This window comes from Tachypleus tridentatus, chromosome 2 (genome assembly GCF_004210375.1).
Source record: "Tachypleus tridentatus isolate NWPU-2018 chromosome 2, ASM421037v1, whole genome shotgun sequence".
NCBI lineage: Eukaryota > Metazoa > Arthropoda > Merostomata > Xiphosura > Limulidae > Tachypleus > Tachypleus tridentatus.
Genome location: NC_134826.1, coordinates 113,571,408 through 113,592,881, shown reverse-complemented (window position 1 = coordinate 113,592,881; position 21,474 = coordinate 113,571,408). Strand labels below are relative to the sequence as shown.

Here is a 21,474-nt window from a genome sequence, read left to right as displayed (position 1 = left end):
CAGCAAAACAAATAAACAAACTCATTTGTAAGGTTATTAAGTAAAATGGGTACCATTTCATGATTCAACTTAGTCTTTAAAATACTACTAAATGCGGTCACAATTGTAGTTGTATAAACTTTTTTTTTTTCTAAAAGTATAGTACTTCATTTACTGCTGATATTTATAGCTCAATAGAATAAAATTAAAATGAAATAACATTTATGGATTCTAAGATGAGATCTTGTTAAAAATAGAGACCACATCAAAACTTACAAAATATGACTTAGAATCAAACTACATACATTTTACCAAAAAGGAGTCAAACGAACAGATATATAATGGAGTTAAAGAAACAGACCAAATATCAAAGTAAAAACTGCCAAAATAAAAATGCCTAAAGCCGAAATTATCAGTTAAAAGAAATTCGTTTTTTATTCTAGGAAGGTCGTAAATACCAATAGTTCTAGAATAGGAACTTTTTGAAGATGATGACTAACCCATTCTGTTTCTTTCAATTGAACAAAAATACTTCGGGCTATGCTCTTCAGTTTCTTCAAAATCTACTCTCGACTATAAAAGAATTTCCAGACGAGGTTAAGATTCGCACATGAATCTCGTGTTTGCAGGAATGCAACGATTATGAGAGATGATAGCGCATACGTGAGTTGATCGTACCATATCTCATCAAGCATCTTATTAAGACCTAGCTGTTATTCAGAAACACTTTATACACGAATTAAAGCTTGAAATCCAGACTTAGAGTGAATCCATAAACCACAAAGTTGGAAAGAAAATTGATACCTCAACCCTAGCAAACCCAGTTCAGGCAAAGAGAATTGAAGTAATTACTTATAGTTGAAGAGGATGAAGGTAAGTTGTATTCATTATTACGATGAATACATCAACAAGACAGACTTTCAAGTTTTTTGTTTCTTGATCGTTTTTCGGTCACAAATGCTCTCAGGTAGATCAAAGTTACAACCAGGGAATGATGAGAGAAGGTGATATCTTTCACAGATGCAATCATATCTGATGTAGTCTTTGATTAAAGGAAACAACGTAGAATCTGTTTTTCTTTTTCGATTGTATTGTAACTGTAACGTTTAAAGAATGAATAAGTTAGTGATTAGTTCCATTTGTAAACTGGATTAGAACTAATGCGATGCCGTGCTTTTTGATACACTGTAGACAAATTGCTAAAGTTTGTCTACAATAAATGTATATTTATGTATATAGGATGGAGTTAAAGAAACAGGCCAGATTTATATTTCGTGATATTTATTCTCCTTTAATACAAAAGTGATTAAATCAACACTATAATTTGGTTACATCTAAATAAAAATAAGAGGAGCTATTATAATTAGATAGTAATACTATCTAATTATTAAATTAATAATTTGAGTATGTATCTCCAATACAATGGTTAATCCAAAAACAGCAATATATTCAGCTACAAAAATTTCACAGTTGTCACAAAATAAATTTTCACAATTCTTTATTTCAAAAATTCTAAAAGGCATTACAACGTATTTCACTGACATAAATGAATGTACAGCTCAAAACTGATTTACAGAAATCATCTCAGGAAACATCGGCTTCTGCGTAAGGAAATAACTTAAATACGTGTCACGTAGCATTCATTATAAAATGTGCTTGTAACTCATAAACTAAAATAAGAAAGATTAGGTGCAATTTGCCCAGCTTTTCAAACCTACTGTCTGCTAATATCTACCTCATAATGTCTTTAAAAAAACTGTTTTATGCAAGTGATTTTGCTTATTAATGATCAAGTACTGAAATGAGCTTTCCACTTATTAAATTAATAATTTAAGTATGTTTCTCCAATACATGGGTTAATCCCGAAACAGCAATATATTCATCTACAAAGATTTCACAGTTGTCACAAAACAGACAGACATTATATTTCGAAATCAAAAGTATATCTCAACAATAAGTTTGACCATCTATAATATAATTATTAAGTTTGCTTAAAAGATACTGTTCTTTTGGACGATGGGAGCATGTAGAGTTAGTCCAACATTTAGCGACAGTTTCTTACTCTGAAAACATTTATGTAAGAACACTTTAACTTCTATGTGATGACGAGAAACCCACTCGAAGTAAACGTGTATTCTCAAAACGGCTGGTATGAGTAGTAAAATTTTAATTAAAATAAACTACAGAACAACAATTATTAGTCTGTTTTTATGTAAGAAACAGAAGAGCGTAGATTAGCCAGGATTTCAGAACTGGTAAGGCAAACTCGAATCCATGCAGCACTATAAAATATTTCTTGTATTTTAAGCTGGTGATGTGTTATAAAATAATAATGCCCAAACATATTTTAATGTATCCATTCCTTTTCAAAAATACTTTTTTTCAGAATTTTCAAAAAAAAACATACTTGGTAGTTTCACATTCCACTTGCTCCAAAAATATACTTTAAGGCTGTGAGTTCTCTGTAAAGGTGACAGCCAAATAAGTATATGTTCAGACTAAAATTAGTCCAAATGTTGACAGTAAGTACGGTTGTGTAGAAACCTTTCCTTTAGTCTTTCAGTCCTAAATTGAGATTTGCTCAGCGCAAGTAACCTTTGTGTAGCTTTGAACAGATATCCGAAGTAATTTATTGCAATTTGTTTTCAAACAGTAGAGATGCAATATAGGTTTTCATTCGTAACTCTTACTAAACACATGTGCACACATAGAATTAAAAATAAAAGTGATGATAAATAGAAATTCTATGACTAAATATTGTTTACATTCTAATACTTCAAAAGATGTTAACTTATCTGATTATCTCCACCTGTCGTTAAACAACTTTTCTGTCCATCAAACAGTAAACCGTGACTAATCACACTGTTCAGAATACAACCAGTACTTATCGACTCAGTTATGATTGTTCATCAATTACTGAACTTACATTTGTTTAAGCTTTGACACAACTATTATATAACCATTAAGAAACTTTAGAAAAATTTTGCTTTCAGAAGTATCTTAAAATACATGCTCTAAGTCCTTACTATCACTTTCATATATATCATATACATAGAAGAAACTTAATTAATTAAATTCAATATGAAGGTAAACTATATTGTACGAACTGTATCCTTCTAACTCTTTAATTTTACACTTATTGTGAATTTAATAGACTTCATAGATTTCGTGAAATCGTTTCCAATTATGTTTCACTTTTACGTTAACCATGTTGAATAAATACAATAGGCTACTTATTGATAGTAATAACCCATGAAAAAACTGACGGTTTATAGTGGTGTACCCGGGAAATGGCAATAGTGCGTTATGTCAGCTGAGTAAATAGCGAAACCGGACGAACAGGTATGGGGTTACATTTTGCAGACCATACTCGTTTTTGTGACGCCTTCGCTTTTAGTGAAGCGGAGATTTTAACACAGCGACAGTCAACAACTGCAGTATGTAAATATTAGCTGAATCCAGTTGTAAAATGGGAGAGGCGATATGTTCGCTTATTTGTAGACTTGAACACCATGTGAACGAATGCCTTCCTTAGGTCACAGAAAGTTATATTAAACTGACAAAGGCTGAAGAGAAACAACGACGTAAGTTGTGACTTTCAGTGTAGAAACTAGCTGTTAGTAGTCTTGTTATACTTTCAGTAAGAAAATATAATAATATTGTTGAATAATTTAATTTTTATTGTATATTTCTATAAATACAAGCGTTTTACTTTTAAAATGTACTGTAAAACGAAATTCAAAATTACATTAAAATAGTAAAAGTTATTAGAAAATTTAATCGTTTAGGTTCAACTATACCAGAATGTATTATATATATATATATGTGTGTGTTCATTTAATTTTAAAAAAGAAAGGTAGTTGGCGAAACAAAAGAGAGGACAAATGACAAAAGAAAGATTCAGAGATTATCGTTAAAAATGCATCAAGACACACTTCAAAGACAGGCCCGGCATGGCCAGGTCGGTTAAAGCGTTCGACTCGTAATCCGAGGGTAGGGAGTTCGAATCCCCATCACACCATCCATGCTCGCCCTTTCAGCCATGGTGACGTTATAATGTATAAGTCAATCCTACTATTCATTGGTAAACGAATAGCTCAAAAGTTAGCGGTGGTTGGTGATGACTAGCTGTCTTCCCTCCAGTCTTACACTGCTGAATCAGGGACGGCTAGCGCAGATAGCCCTCGTGTAACTTTGCGCTAACTTATAAAATAAACAAACACTTCAAAGAGTGTAATGAGTATGCTAACCATGAAAGCTACATGATATGGATTCTTACAGCTTTTAAACATTTCAGAAATTAAAAAGGATTGGAGTCAGTACTTAGAGTAAAACTAAAGAATTATCAATAACGGTACCTCATTTGCAGAATATCGAGACACAATTAAACCACATTTGTCAGTAAGAAGAGGGTAATCAACCTTAATGAAGTTGTTTTGTAAATTTTAAAAAAATAATCAAACTTTTATTTATCTGTTTTCAAAGCCTATTAATTTCAGGTTGCTTCCACTTTCGGAAATAGTTAAGCTTAACACTCTATAAGTTACTCTATAAATTAATCGTTTGAAAAGGATGTTTGTTTATTTGTAGTTAAGCACGAAGCTACACAACGGGCTAGCTGAACTCTGCCAACCACGGATATAGAAACCCGGTTCCTATCGTTGTAAGTCCGAAGACATACCGCTGTGCCACTGGGGGTAGTTTGAAAGGAAATGAGTAAATATTCATTTTGCTTATAACTTCTTTTTCTAAAAGTGATCTAAACAACTGATAAATTATTATAACACATAAAAGTTATTCCATTTCAACGCTATCTTAAACTAGTTATATTATATTTTTTGCGAAAATCTTACTATGTCTTTTCAAGCCATAAAATACAGATAATACAGGCGGTTTGCTTGAATATTATATTGTACATGTATAAAAATAAGAATTTTCCTGTTTCATGTAAATTCTCATCCACTGGAAGATGGGCTTAAAATATAAGTTTCTCCAATTAAAAATAAAATTGTTCTGATTCGTACCCAATGACAAAGGAGTTTGTTCATCAGCGTAGAAGAGCCGGTTAAAGCAGTCTACACCCTAGAGCTCGGGTCAGGCAAGATGGAGGCATAGCTGCATTTTGTTAGATAGTAGCTATTTCTCCTCGAGCCATTTCTTAGCTCTGGCAATCGACAGTTATATATTATTTAATTTTCAGTCAACCAAAGATCAGAACATAATGTACTGAATAACTTATTTTTGTTGTTGCACCCATCATCAATATAGTTGCGAACTTCTAATAGCGGAAGAGTTATGGTTTTTCATGTGTGCTTGGTGTATAGTAAACAAAGAAACATTTGAAAACATTACAAAATGCATCAATAAGAAACAAGCACTGAACGTCATTTTGAAAAATATTGTCATTAGGTTTTAATTTCAGAAGATCTTAAAAACTAAAAAGTATGTTATTTTAGCAACTGATCTCACAGATAGACGCTTAAACATAGTAGAAGACATTTCCTGTGACCATTAATCATAAATGATGTGGAACAGAATTAAAAAAATAGTTGTTGAAACGTGCCCAAAATATCTATGGTTCCACTTTAGGACGATAGTAATGAACATATCAGCGTATCTTGATAAAAATTCTGTTATCAAACAATTTTTTCTATAAAAATACTTCGATGCTCTGAATTCAAAACAAAGTGAAACAAAATAAAAGCAAATTATTTGTCAAATTTTATTTTTACATTTTTTCTAGGGATTTTTTTATGTTACCACGTATAAAATTGTTTGATCAGCTAATTAGCTGTACTATTATCGCAATGAAACTGTTTGCATGAACAGACACACATGGTATAGGGCATTTTTAATAACGTCAAAAGAAATACTCCAAGAAATTGAGCTTTCCTGACAGGATAATTGTAAAACAGAATGTATCATTTTAATTCGTACTTCAAGAGAACTGTTGGTAAGTATTATCATTGATGAGAATCTGTTGTATTTTTCATCTTTTGCTATCGAGATTTAGAACCCTTTTGATAAAATAGAAGCTTGTGGTGTTAAGTCTGTATTGCCTTTTTTTATATACCGATCCGCTGTTCCATCTCACTTCAAAAGTGCTTTATAATCTCCATAATAAACTTTATTATTTTAATAAATATTTTAATTGTTTTGTTATTCTTATTTGTTATAGCTTCAGTTGTAAATTTACCTTTTAAATAATTTATTTATATATCATTTTAGTCCAGTAGTCTTCTGACTAAAATAATATACAAATCATTTACACATAGATAATTTCCCATCGTAGCTATATAGTTGTAAATTTAACATAAAATGTAATTGATTATTTCGTTTACTTGGTTTATTCCAATTGTTTTAGTTACTAGTAGACCCGTTTGCACAATATGGCGAACTGCCTCCTACTCTAAATTGAGATGACTAAGTTAGAATATAAAAACTTTAAAAAGGGGGAATGACAATAAAAGTTTGAAAGTTTCACCTAGTGTTGAAAACTATTTTGTTGTACTATTGCCTTAGGAGTAACATTTATAATTTTTTTTAGATTTCTAAAAAGTAAACCTGTAACTAACTTCTCTTAAAAGTGTTTTTAGGAATTGATGTTCCTTCAAACTGAAAGAAAAAACAGAATTATTTATATAAATTAAAGAACATTTCGTTAGCGACAAAATGCTGAGGCACCTCCCTTCGACTGGTGGGTTATTCTATGACTTGGTTAACAATTCCACAAACAGGAAAACGCCCATGAAAACGTCATGAGTCAGAACTATATTAAAATAATTATTTTAACAGACGAGTTGACTCAATCGCTAACTTTATGGTATTAAATCCTATCTTTTGAAACATGATAACAGTATACTAACAAAAGCTAAAAGTAATAGCTCAAGATTGAAAAATATATTACACGAAAATGTAACTTTCATTCTAACAATACAAATATTACAAAAAAAATTAATACAGATATCACCTCTGTGATTAAAATGATGATATAGCGTTTGAAACCAATTCTTATTGATAACATTCTTAGTTAAGAATAAACTCATACTTGTGTAAATATTTTATTGCGATTTTTGAAATGCCTACAAAGCCGCACAGCAATATATATATCTGTACTAGTAGTTATTAGCCTTTATACAGTTTAATCTATTACATACATTTTAATAAACTATGAAACCCCAGTAAATAAAATCTAATACATGTTATTATCTACTTCATTTAGCAATAACTAGATTTTCGTTATTTCTAGAAAATATTTAAATACTTCAGGAAGTTCAAACTACAAATATATATTTTAAAATACTTTATGAAATTAAGAATCTGAAAAACCTGCAACTTCCTTAATTAGTATGTGGAGGGGTATTTGCACCTTAATGTAGTAGTATCATCTAATTTGACGTGTTCTCTTAGCTTAACTTCTGAATAGAATATCTTATACGCTGTTCGTTATGTCAGACTAAACTGTAATATAAATATAGATGTTAGTCTTAAAAGATACTCTAAATTCATCGTGTTACTTTAATTTAAAACCCAGATATATGATTCGGTATTTCAAGTAACTCCTTGTAAATGTTAGTTCTACAAAGTATCTTTAACTATTAATATTACCTTACAACACACTGACATACAATGCCTTATGCAACCGTTACTATTTCAAGTAAGTATGGCGAATAAAAATTTTAGTTTCACAAGAGATGTTTACATTTTTAACAGTAACAGCACATTTTCATATACTATTCACATATAAATTTCTCATGCGTGATGAAGTGTACTAGAAATATCAGAGAACAAAGCACGAAATTATACGTTTTTCACATGATGAACGCAACAAATTTTTATTTTCAACAAGCACTTTAAGGAATTATTTCTAAACAACATTGTAAATATGTATTTTAATGACATATCCTAACTAATGAAGCACTGAGTACATCAACTATTGAAGAAATTGTTCAGCTTCGGCTGAAGGATAAAGTTTGTCACAAATTACTTTAATATGTTTATATAAACAACTATAAGTACGTAAAAGTGTTGCATTTTGTCACCAAAAGCATTTGTATGTTCTAATTCTGACAAAGCTATTAAAACTAACAGCCGCTCTCTCTCATTTCGAACTAGTGATTAGAGAGAAAGCCTCAAGTCAGCAACACCATATCACTCACGTCAAATGACTGAAAATAACTATTATCAAGAACTTGTAATTTATAGGTCCAGAAACATGTAATATCGTACAGATTCGAACCTGGTTCGCCAGCTCTAAATGCAGGGTTGTATTACAAGGTCATCCCGCGCCTTCAAAGGGCAAACTATTATAAATATATATATACACATACATACACAAAGTGAGTGTAAAGTTTACTTTTTTAATTTATTTAACTTTTGTTAGTTTCTATTTATCCGTATCTGTCAGATGACTTGTGTTATAAATCAAATAACGACAAGCAGAAAACAAACTTTCACTATTTGTACATGTGTTAGATATTCTAAACACACTTAAATGTATCCAAGTTTGTGACCTAATTAATAGCGTATCCTAATGTCAAATTAAAACGTTATATCGCATGTTTGCGTTTTATACGTAATTAAAAGCATTGGAATAATGGTTCTTCATCAAAGTATGATAATGGCTGCGAAACTTGTTACACGAGATCGCTGTAAAATCATGAAGGAATTCTGTATATACGTTCAGAATACAATTTATAAAACATCTTAACTTCATGCCATGGCTAACTTAACGTAATGAGAAGCACCAAAACATATAAGACGTTTTAAATACTTCTAAAAAAATACGTTTCTACTGATTAGTTTAGTGAGAAAATAATTAGTTTAAATTATTTGATAATAATTATTTAAGACTTTTAAAATTTAAATACCAAAATATCGAAAAATGTAATATTTTATTAAGTTTTAGACTCATTTTCTAAAAATTTAAAGTGTAACATTTGAAATATTTTTGTGGAATACATTTTTTATATCTAAAGATTTTTTTTTCCATTTTTTTAAGAACATGTACCGGATATTTTCTTCTTGTATGATAGGCGAGTTCATGGAGGGGTGCCACTGATGGCCGAACATGTGCTCACCCTGTCTTTGCGGCTCAATACACCCTTGGAGGCTGTCGCAATATGTGTTTCCTTTGGTTGAACTATTTTTGTTTGTTCTCTTTATCTATCTTCTGGAGAGACTTGTGATCAACCAGATCTTGATGCTCTCATTGAACAGTTGTTATCTCCACTTTTAACACTAAGATAATTTAATGAAAATAATCCCCTCTGGAATGGTGCTAATATTGATGGAATGGGTTATTCTATAAAGCATGTGCTCTCGGTTCACAAACATTTCTCTTTCATAGTGGTTCTTATATTTATTTTCATGCACCTAGTCAGTCTTTTACTGCCATTAATTTTTCTGTATACTTCCTTTCACTTTTCTCTCGTTTTTTCTTGGAAAGAGTACAGTGATCCGAAAGGCAGTGATAAATTTCGTATCGTTTTGCGAGATATTTTCCATGATGGATGCCACCAGACCCTGTGCTTCAGTATGTGTTGAACCAAGCCAACTGGCCCTCTTCTCTCGGAACTTGATCCTCCCATGGACAGACGATTGCGTGGTAGCAATGACTGACTGTATTGTTTATTTTTTAAGACCTCAACACGATTTCTATGGTATCCTTGTCAACGGTGGAATCCTGTCTTCCGGAAGGTATGGAAGGCTTAAACACGGGTCTGGAATACATTCCACGGGTATCCCATTTTTTGAACAACATCACTTTCCAGTGGGCCAGTGCCAGTACACAGCAGGTTAGACGTCAGAAACAAAATGAACCTTGAATTAAGTTCACAACTCCCATATCATCTACCACAAGTTCCAAAATATATAGAAAAGCAACAAAAAAAACTTGCAGTAGTAATAATACCTTACGAAACATTTTCTCTACACTAGGTGAACCATAGTAGTAAGACTTATCACCTCTTGATCGGTCACCTTTATGTCTCTTGTTGCAATAAACTTTTATTCTTCACTTGCAAAGTATTTTTACGCGGTTTCTGCAGTTTCGTTCTTTTTTTAAGTGTATAAATGATGTGTTATGCATTTGTGGGTAACATTTTCTTTACGAAGACAAATTATTTGTGAATTATGTTGCACATTGGGTCTTACATCTCTTTTTCTATTTACTTATATAACTCTTTTCTCAGACAGAACTGTGACATATAATGCACAAACCATAAATCTTTCCGTTGAAACATTGATCTGTCAAATGGTTGAGAATTTGCCATAACCAAAAATGTTGGTGCTAAACCTGTCGGCTGTGTCTCCACACCGAAGTTGCGGCGACATGCTAATGCATGACCACAGTGCAAGTTGTTCATATCAAGCGAATTAACTCTTCACATTTTAAACCTGTTTTACACTAAAACACTAACAACAAATTGCAACAATTAAACATTTCAACTTATTTGTAAAACCATTCAACGTAATTTTGTGTTTGAAGAAATTCATATTAATTTTCACTACTTATATTTGGTTAGGTTTCGATACATTAAAATTTTTTTTAATATAGTGGATGGGATGGTCGATGTTGACCAGCAGGTCCTTTGGTCTTTCTAAATTATATACGTTTAATTATTGTCATCCATTTTAAGAAACATCACAAAATGAAATATGTTTAAAGTAACACATAACAGTGCAAACAAACACTAACTCTGACTTAGTGCTTGGGCCTGGCATGACTAAGCGCGTAAGGCGTGTGACTTGTAATCCGAGGGTCGCGGGTTCGCGCCCGCGTCGCGCAAAACATGCTCGCCCTCCCAACCGTGGGGGTGTATAATGTGACGGTCAATCTCACTATTCGTTAATAAAAGAGTAGCCCAAGAGTTGGCTACACCCAAGAATTGGCGGTGGGTGGTGATGACTAGCTGCCTTCCTTCTAGTCTTACACTGCTAAATTAGGGACAGATAGCCATCGAGTAGCTTTGTGCGAAATTCCAAAAAAAAAAAAAAGACTTAGTGCTTAGCTAAAATTCATATGACTTCACAATATATTATTTCAGAAAATGCCTCTCTTTTTCAAGACGTTTGTAGAAAACAAAACACATTAAAATGTATTTTATGTAGAACAATCTATATTTAATCGAATTTTGCAATGTTGTTATAAAATATGTCTAACCACCGGAAACGTCATAAAAACAGATATTAAATTTTAGCATTTAGCATGCTACAGGTAGTTTAGAAGATTGGCTGAGCAATCGTTATCTTCATAACTGTAAAACGGGTCTCTTCTTTTTTTTTATGACCTGAAATAAAATTGTGTGCATTTTACTCTTTACATTACAGGCTCGGTATGTTTTCAACAAACATAATGTCCTATTTGTTTTAACAAACGCAGTCATGCAATCGGATCTGACCATTTATTGCCTTAAGGTTTTATGTTGTGTCAATATTTCAATGTTTTCTGTCTTCTTGTTTTGTTTGTACTTAAACGTCTAGGAACAATAAAAGTTAGAGCAGTGATGAACAGTTTTGAAATACGACCATTCAAAATTAGAAGGAAAGGTAAGTAGTTTTCAAAATACTTTTATTGTTTCTGAAATAAAGTAGAACTGTTTGGTTATGAAACTCAACTTTAATTTTAACATATATGTGTGTGTGTGTAACGTACATATTTTCATTTACAAATTTTGCGGTAAAATATTTTTCATAGCAGTAAATATTCCATTTAAATTTTCCATTTACACATATAAGAAACACTGAGATATGTAAATATTTATAGATATGATTTTTTATTTGCCCAGATATTTCAAATAGAAGAAAAACAAAAACTAGAATTTAAAAGATACATTGTATTTTTTCACATGAGGTATTATGCACATATAAGGTAATTTATAGGTAAACTGATTAGTGTTCTAAGAATACATGTTTAATTGCTTAGTTATTCTCGAAGTGAGTGCAGGGCCCGGCATAGCCAGGTGGGTTAAGACATTCGACTCGCAATCCGAGGGCCTCGGGTTCGAATCACGGTCGGACCAAACATTCTCGCCCTTTCAACCGTGGGCTATAATGTTACTGTCAATCCCACTATTCGTTAGTAAAAGAGTAGCCCAAGAATTGGCGGTGGGTGGTGACGACTAGCTGCCTTCCCTCTATTCTTACACTGTTAAATTAAGGACGGCTAGCGCATATAGCCCTCGTGTAACTTTGATCGAAATTAAAAAAAGTGAGCGCAGATAGCCCTTGTGTAGCTTTGCGCGAAGTTCATAAACAAACAAATCAATATTCTCGAAATACTTTTAGTTCTAATTACTCGAAATATTTTTTTTTACAAATCCAATGACTGTTTTGTTCAAACAATACAATGAATTTTAAAAAGAAAATTATTTCCCCAGAAAAACTAAAACTAAAATAATAATTCATAAAATTTATCAACTGTCCCAAAAACATACATAATTACATTAAATGTAAGTTATTCTGAATACCTATTATTGTACATATGTATATCTTGCTAGTTTAAATATAATTATAACGTAATTTTACTTATATAAATGCTTTTATTACAAATGTATATATTTCTAAAGTTTTAGGATTTTCTGGGCAAGGCTATTCTTTCAATCATTGGAGGCTTTCATGAGAATAGGAAAGAATTCCAGAAGATTTAGATAGTTTTGAATTCCGCACAGGAGCTATCCGCGCTATACATCCCTAATTTAGTGCTGATAGACTAGAAGGAAGGCAGCTTCTCAACACCACCCACCACCAACTCTTGGGCTACTCTTTTACCAAAAAATTGTGAAATTAAACGTACAATTATAACGCCTTTACACTTGAAAGGGCGAGTATGTTCGATTGCTTATTGCGAGAGTACCGCCTAATCTCTAAACTTATACAATAATCTCGCAAGTAAGAATAAATAATATATGTTTAACGAAAGCTCTAGTGTATCTTCGAATATTGCTGCCAACTGAACTTCTGAGACCATCTCTTTATAAGTTTATAAATCGACACAACAAGAGACAGCCTAAAATTACTGTTTTGCTACAGTTGTATATTAAAACGCTTGGAAGCTATAATTGTGATTAACGGGAAACTATATATATATTTGACCAGGAACAGTTATAGATTTCAAGCATTACAAACCATACAACTTCAGTGAATTGACTCCGGATGTTAGTATTTCTGAGAGGACATTAATATCTTCGTCAGAAAAAAGTCAGCTTGTAAATGGTTAGGTCATTCAAGAATAGAGAGCTAGCTAGTTAGTCATTAAGAGAACTGTAACAATATCAATTAAGAATTAATTTGCTCATCGTGAACCGTCGATAAAATATTCAGTTCCATACCAAATAGAAGACTCAGTATTGTTTGTAAAACTTTTGTATATAAATTATTATTTGTAATAACTGTTTTATTATAAAGTGTATTGTTATTTGTATATTAAAATATATTTATGTTAGAAAAGAAAACTGTAAAACTCAATCTTGTTTGTAAATATCATAAATTCGAAACATATCGACATTCAATTAACTTCCAAATTCTAAATGAAGTTTTCGGCTATTTGAAAGCATAACATAACAAATTGGAGACTCGTCTGACATAAGTTATACTATGTAACAATAATAAGTTGGTGGCTTGTGTTCGAGATCTGTATCAAAGACAAAATTCGTTCTAAGTTAAAATTCAAACATTAATTCAATTTAGATTTATCAGTGCCAACAATAATTTATCGTGTCTAATTATCAAGATTTTATTGAATCACTCTTCCTCGAACAAATTGAAAGGTATAACAAAAGTAAATTGCAAGAAGTGGCAAAAATTTTAGAATTAGAAGTAAACAAATCAACAAGAAGAAATGGACTAAAGAGTGTATTAATGAAATACTGGTCGATGATAATTTGTTGTTTGAGGAAGCATTAGGCAATACACTAGTGTTTCCACTAGTTAATCAAAGTTGAGTGATAAAGATAAGTGAGAAATAAGAAAAATCTCGAATCGAAGAAGCTGAGAAAGAAAATAGGCTGAAAGAACTGGAAATTAGACTCAATTCTGATCAACCAACACAAAGTGACAATCAAAGTGTTAAAGTATCATCATTTAATTAAAATAGAGTTGCTAAGTATTTCCAACATTTTGGAAAGGTTGCCCAATCCATGGAATGGCTCACTCAAAAATAGTCATTATTATTATAAAGTGTTTTATCTGTTAAAACACAAGCTTATGCCACTCTCTCTCTAGAAGGCTGCACAGATTATAATAAGGTTAAAGTAGCTATTTTCAAGAATACGAGTTAGTATCGGAGGCCTATTGTTAAAATTTCGAGGTTACCGCAAGTAAAATAGTCAAACGTATATGGAATTTGCCTACACAAACAGAGGCTTATTATTATCGATGGTGTAATTTTATACATATTGGCAACACTTTTGGCAAACTAAGACAATTATGTTTAATTGAGGAGCTTAAACATTGTTTTGAATTTCGCGCAAAGCTACTCGCCGGCTATCTGCGCTAGCCGTCCCTAATTTAGCAGTGTAAGAATAAACGGAAGACAATTAGTTATCACCATTCACTTTCAACTCTTGAGCTAATTTTCTTACCAACGAATAGTGGAATTGGTCGTAACGTTATAATGCCCCATGAATGAAAAAGCGAGCATGTTTGGTGTGATGAAGGATTTGAACCAACAACTACAAATTTACGAGCCGAAGGTCCGAATTATTTGGCTTTGTAGGGCCATCTAAACATTATGTAAGTGACGATCTTGAATGAAAAGAAAATTGAAATGCTACAGGGAGCAACTGTTCTTTCCGATGGTTTTACTTTAATACATAAAACTAATTTTCATAAAAAAAGAATTTTCTACCATTTCGACAAAAACTTGTATTTGTTCAATCACTAAAATTGAGGATTCCTCATGTGCTATGACTCTAGCTCATGCTTCGAAAATAAGCCAAAAGCAACTGATAGGCACATGCTCAGAGGACGAGAGTATAGTCTGGTCAATAAGACTTTTGACAAAATTGTGAGAGATTTCTTTTGAAAACTAGGCAACATGTTTTCATCTTGTAAAACTTGTTATACATATCAATTAAATGGAAAATCTAACCAGGAAATTACTGTTGGTCTTTTAAAACCTTTATCAGCTTTTGAAGAACCTCTCAGTTGCGTGATTATTGAATGCATTGAGCCAAAAAGAAAACATTCGTGTTTAAGCATTTTCACGTGCTACGTAATTTAATTATCATAAGATTATTTGTATTAATTATGTTATATATTGTCATAATTATTGAAGTTTTATAATTCTTTGACAATGTATTATATTTCATGTATTATTTGCAATGTATATATAATATTTTAGTTTAAATTGTCTAATGTCAATTTTTAATTTTCTAAGGAAAGATCTGTAATGGAATTGCTAATATATATTTAATACCAATTTTTATTTTAGTTTAATATATATTTAGAAATGCATGAAACTTATATTGTTAATTTGATATTGTAAACATTCCAGATATTCTTTAAATTTGTAAAATATTCTTGAGTGTAAGAATCAATAATACATATTTTGCAAAAGCACTAACGTATCTACAAAAATTGTTGCAATCTGAACTTTGAAGAACCTCACCCTAAAAGGTTTTTAAATCTATACGCAAAGAGACAATTTACCAGTATAATATGTACAAAACAAACAGCTTTTACCAACACCATTTAAGTAAATGCTTTTGTCAAACAAAAGAACATTAATACTTGATGTCAAAAATTTATACAGACAAACTATTTCTCCTTTATTCTATCATGTTAACAAACACGTTATCCGTAAAGAATCACAACTTTAACTTTAAAATACCTGTCAAATTTACTGTTAATTTAGATCCCGGTATTAAATATCATTATCATTTACTTCAATTGAATATTTCTCTTAAAAACACGCTGTCGTAAACAGAACACAGTATTATTTTCAAACGAAACTTACAAAGCATTGGGCTATTGTAATACATTGTGTAGTGGCAAACAGTAAGTCAGAGAGAGAACTATCGGAATCAGTTTTTTATTGTTTGGTTCATAAGAGAAAACAGTTATTTTTGAAATACTGTTGTGCTGCTTATCTTTCGAGGATGATCGAAAGTACAACACATACAAAAATACTCGTCTTTAGTGTGCATACTTAGAATATTTTTTATTAAGGCGAGCATTTAAACGCTACTCATTGCTTCAAATTATACTATACTAGAAACATAACTTCATACGCTTAATGAATGTACATATTATCTTTTACGTTACAACAAATACTTGATACGTTTTTATTACACACAAATAAACTAGCTTTAACTCATCATACTACTTCCAAAAAACCAGAAGTACAGTGGTAAATAACTTAAATTAAAAAAAAACCAATGTGGTTGTATTAACAAAAGCTATTTCTGTAAATCATGTTTATATCTACCCAACAGTTCATATTCACTTCAGTTTCATGATATTATAAAAAATAAAGGGGTTGGACAAAAGTGGCCCCTCTTTAAATTATTTTTAATTTGCTATATCGCTCATTAGATAGCAGAAAAAATATGTAAAACTGTATCTATTTAGAATGTACTCGAAGATTTTTGTTCAAATATGATCTCAGATCCTAGTTTCAATTGACACTGGCTTTCAGTTACATTTTCTCATAAATGTGTTATGTTCCCCTTGTAGTTTCTTAGACATTCTATTTCGAATTAGTCTACAAAATGATTAAAGAGGGACACTTTTTGCCTACTCCCCTGTATGCTAAAAACAAATTGACATAAACATAAAATCTTATATTCTTATGAAGAAAACTCCACCTTTCGAAAGCACCTTTCTTTTTAAAGAACTTAATTGAATGCCTATATATATCAAGTGTATGGTATTTGCTAACAATATTGATACACACAGTCTTCTTTCTTAACATGGATATATTTTAATGTACAAACAAAAATACAGTTTATAATAACGGTTATTGCAAATAATTATTTATACACAAAAGTTTTACATGCTTACATACGATACTAGTCTTCTATGTGTTATGGATCTGAATATTTTATCGATGGTTCACAATGAGCGAATTAATTCTGAGTTGCTATTGTTACACTTCACTTAATGGCTAGTTAGCTAACTATATTTTTGGCTGGCCTCACCCTGCTTACAAGGTGACTTTTCTCTAACGAAGTTCAAATCACTGAAAATAAATGGTTTGTTATGTTCGAAATGTATAAACATTCCTGGTCAAACATCCATAATATCTCTGTTAATCACAATTATAGCTTCCAAGGCTTATAGTGTATCAGCTGTAGTAAACCAACAATATAAAATTGTCTCTCCACATTGCGTTGGGTACCGTGTAAAAAGCTTAAGGAGATGTTCTCAGAAGTTCAGTTGGCAACAATATTCAAAGCTACGTTAGTGCTTTCGTAATACATATATTGTCAATTCTTACACTTGAGAATATTCTACAAATTTAGAGAATAGGCGAAACTTTCTCAATACACACTTAATAATGTAATTTACGTGCATTTCTAATATATTAGAAATATTAAACTGAAACAAGTATAGATGGTAAAATATATATATATGTAATAGCAAATCCGTTACATATTGAATGTTAAGACTAACTGCCTTTTTCTTCATCATACAATAGCTAAAAGTGTTTTGATTTTTATATCACTTAGTTAAAGTGAGGTGGTAGTTGAATATTCTGCTTTCATGAACTGGAGAAAACGAATATTTTACCTCTGTATTAGTACATATTTGAAGATATGTTTTATTTACAGATAATTCAATGTAGTTATACCATAATAAAAATGAGCAACAGCCTAAAATTCTGGTAGTGCGTTGCATCTTTTCTTGTAGGTGCATATTTTCAGCCGTAACATATTGGCTTATAGAATGACTTCAACTTTTTTCAAGTACAAGCTTTGAGCTTGTATCTCCGTCATCTCTTGATCTATTTGAAATCTAATTACAGTTTTGGACTCAGAAGGCTAAGTTATTTCGATTGATGTATTTGACAACGTCCAAGATCTCATAGATTAATTTATTCTAATCCTTCCTTAAACATATTGACTTAAGAGTAGTTTGGTAAAAATCCTGATATGTAATAAAATAAATTGGTATACGCATGCCATACGATTGGTAATTTTGGAGTATAAATATAGCTAATAAAAAGAGAACAAGGTATAATAGATCAATTTACTGTAACTCTGCTAAAACTAAATTCAAGTGCTGCGGCCATTGAAGGTTTTTTTATGTTAAGTTTCATTTTTCTCTACCATTTGGCAGTTTTGCAAAATTAAAACTTAATTTATCAATAACTTATGTATGTATGTTTTTGGTGGTATATACTGTGAACATTATGTTCATAATGTTGCGATTAACAAGCTTATTTCACATTTATACACAAGACCAATTGGAACAAACAAATATTTTACTTTTCTCCATTCTGTTACATTTGACGAACTATAAAGTTTCAAAGTTAATATTTTTATACCATACTAATTAAATTTTTGCTAACAAATATATGAGGTATCAAATTATACTTAATATTATTTTAATATACTATCGTAAATATAATTTTGTACTAGCACCACTTTAATACATGTATAAGAAAAGTCTAGATTTATTTTTTGGTTCAACATTTCCAAGGAAGAACAAAATACAAAGTCAACTGCTGTTTTGCAGAGACGGTCTGGTAGGATCTGGTTCTTAGGATGTTCGAATCGCAGTCTGGGAGTCATTGGCTATCTGCTGAACCCACCGAGGTGAATCGAACCGTTGATTTTAGGGTCGTAAATCCATAGACTTATCGCTGTACCAGCGGAGGACATGTACATTAGTAAATCCGTTACGCATTTATTGCTTTCTTTATAGTCTTACACAAAGTCACTTTGAGTTATCTCACTGGTTTCCAATTATTGAGTTGTTATGTTAATTTATTCTATAATCTGAACGATTGATCAGATTCTTTGTCAGTATCTAGATACCTGTGAAAATTATACCTTGGAACATTTTACAGCTATGAGCAGCATTAACAAGTAGGTGTAGGCCCGGCATGGCCAGGTGGCTACGGCACTCGACTCGTAATCCGAGTGTCGCGAGTTCGAATTCCCGTCATACCAAACATACTCGCTCTTTCGGCCCTGAGGGCGTTACAGTGTTATGGTCAATCCAACTATTCGTTGGTAGTGGAAGTGACGGTCACATTATAACATCCCCACGGCTGAAGGAGCGAGCATGTTTGGTGCAACAAGGATTCAAACCCCTGACCCTCGGATTACGAATCAAACGTTTTAACCCACCTGGCCATGCTGGGCCTAATAGGGAGTGAAGTAACCGAATAAACAAAAATTAAACTCTTAGTGTTTTGAGCTTATTTCCGTTTAATTGTTTTGAAAGCATATTAATAAGTATATAATATGTACTGATTCTTTTGAAAATATAAAGTATTTTGATTCTACGATTTGAAGTTATGATACTAAATAAGCAATAAACATATTCTGCATATATAAATATATTACTTTAGCTAATTTTAAAGCATTAAACATTTTCCTCACAATCTGAGCATCATCAATCTAAATTTAAATATATTTGCAAAAGTTTATTGGTTTTGAAATGTAAAAAATCCAACATACTTATTTCCGTTTGACATCAGACATTGCATTTGTTCTCTTATCATTGAGGCACAAAACTGAGCACTCTCAGACACATCATTGAAACTAAAACACAACTTATATCATTGATTTAGGCATAAAAGATCTGACAGAATCTCACTTTCAAGATGTCATTGACAAAGAACGCTTTTGTATGCTATTAAACAGCATTTTTTCAAATATCTGAATGAGATAACGTGTTTCTCAACTTCAACTGCGCTTTTTTCTCTAGCATTTCAATTTAAAACAATTATCGGTACTTATACAGAATTTCCCCAGTACAAGTACCCAATGTTTAATTAACTCAATATTATTGTAATTTAAGATCTTGTAAATATTATACAATGTCGCAAAATAAATTCTTAAGTTTAGAATTAACACATGAATTGAAATTATTTAACCTATTACATAGTAGATATACAAGTGCTGTTAAAATTTGAAAGTTGTCTCAAACTTAGATTTTATACATTTTGATAATTTGATTGTTTATCATAAAAATAAAATTTTAAATGAAATGAGAAGTTATATGTGTATGTATTCTTATACCAAAGCCACGTCGGGCCATCTGTTGAGCCCACCGACAGCAATCGAACCCCTGATTTTAATGGTGTAAATTCGTAGACATACCGCTGTGCTAGCGAGGGGTTAAAGTTATATGAATTAAAGCGTGAGCAGTTTAGTGCGCCTTTATTTTTATAAACAATCCTTCAGATTACCGGTTAACGTACGTAAAAAGAAAAAAGGAGTTATCAGGGGTTTAAAATGTTCAATTACCACATAAAAATAGATTACATAAAATATTTTAAAATCTGCGTTTAAACAGTTACTACAGAAGTGAAATCAACTTATAGAGTAATTATTATTAAAAATTAAAGTTGTAAAAAAATTATTTATATAAAATACTAAGTTTACAGGTAATTCTCTGTTCACAGTACTAGCCTATTTCAACTGCTATTGTTGAACACCATCAAAAATAATGACCAAGTTTACGTTATTTTATAAAACTATTGATTCCCATTGGCCATTCTATAACACAGGCATTTATTAAAAACAGGAACAAATTAGAAGAATTAAATAGTCAAAATTACCTGCTTTAAATCAAATATCACATAGATAGTAGATAAAATTAATTACTGTTTGTTTAAATTTCGAGCAAATTTGTTGGAGGACTATGTGCCTTATCCATTCTTAATTTATAAGGGATAGCATGGAGAGAAAAGAGCTAATCAAAACTATTCGTTGTTTTTCTAACGGCGGGAAGGGTAAGCATATTCGGTGATGGAGATTCGAAACCGTCACCCGTATTTTGTGAATCGAGCGCCCTATTCATCAGGCTATGTCAAGCGTAATTACTAATGATAAACAGTTAATAAAACACATTTTTTGGAATATATTTTCTTTTATTTGATATGTAGCTAGACAAAGGTAAGACTTTCAAATAAACTATAGCATGTGTCATACTTTAAAATGACTGCAAGAATTTAAAGTTTTCAAATATGAAAACTACTTTTAGCAATAAAGAACAAAATGTATATGTTGTATTGCACATGGTTGTGAGTTATTTTATAACAAAAACTATTCGTTGAAGGCGGCACAGAATGGAAAATAGGAATGAAAATTTGTAAAGAAGCTCATACGTGAAACGAAAGATATAAATTTTGTTTTTTGCCTCCTAAATATTGCACAACATCGCGAAATATTCACTGATAATAGTACTAAAAATGATACAATCCGACTATTTTTATAATAATTTACGTTGCTGGTATTTTTGTAATAATCTATGATCCTCAAGGAACTTGGGAAAATATTAAAGCACGTGGTACTTTCTACATACACATAAATAAAA

At 31.3% G+C, this 21,474-nt stretch overlaps 1 long non-coding RNA gene across 4 annotated transcripts; it reads left to right on the top strand.

Moving 5' to 3' along the window:
• Window positions 1-3,412: 3,412 nt before the first annotated feature.
• LOC143244873 (uncharacterized) lies at window positions 3,413-19,162 on the top strand. 4 transcript variants are annotated; one of them, XR_013025366.1, is made up of 4 exons: window positions 3,413-3,563; window positions 4,570-4,695; window positions 11,464-11,529; window positions 18,661-19,162. It is a non-coding gene; the product is annotated as an uncharacterized LOC143244873 (long non-coding RNA). The 4 variants fall into 4 exon arrangements; XR_013025365.1 differs by having other exon boundaries at window positions 9,015-11,529; XR_013025368.1 differs by lacking the exon at window positions 18,661-19,162 and adding an exon at window positions 12,549-15,185.
• Window positions 19,163-21,474: the final 2,312 nt, after the last annotated feature.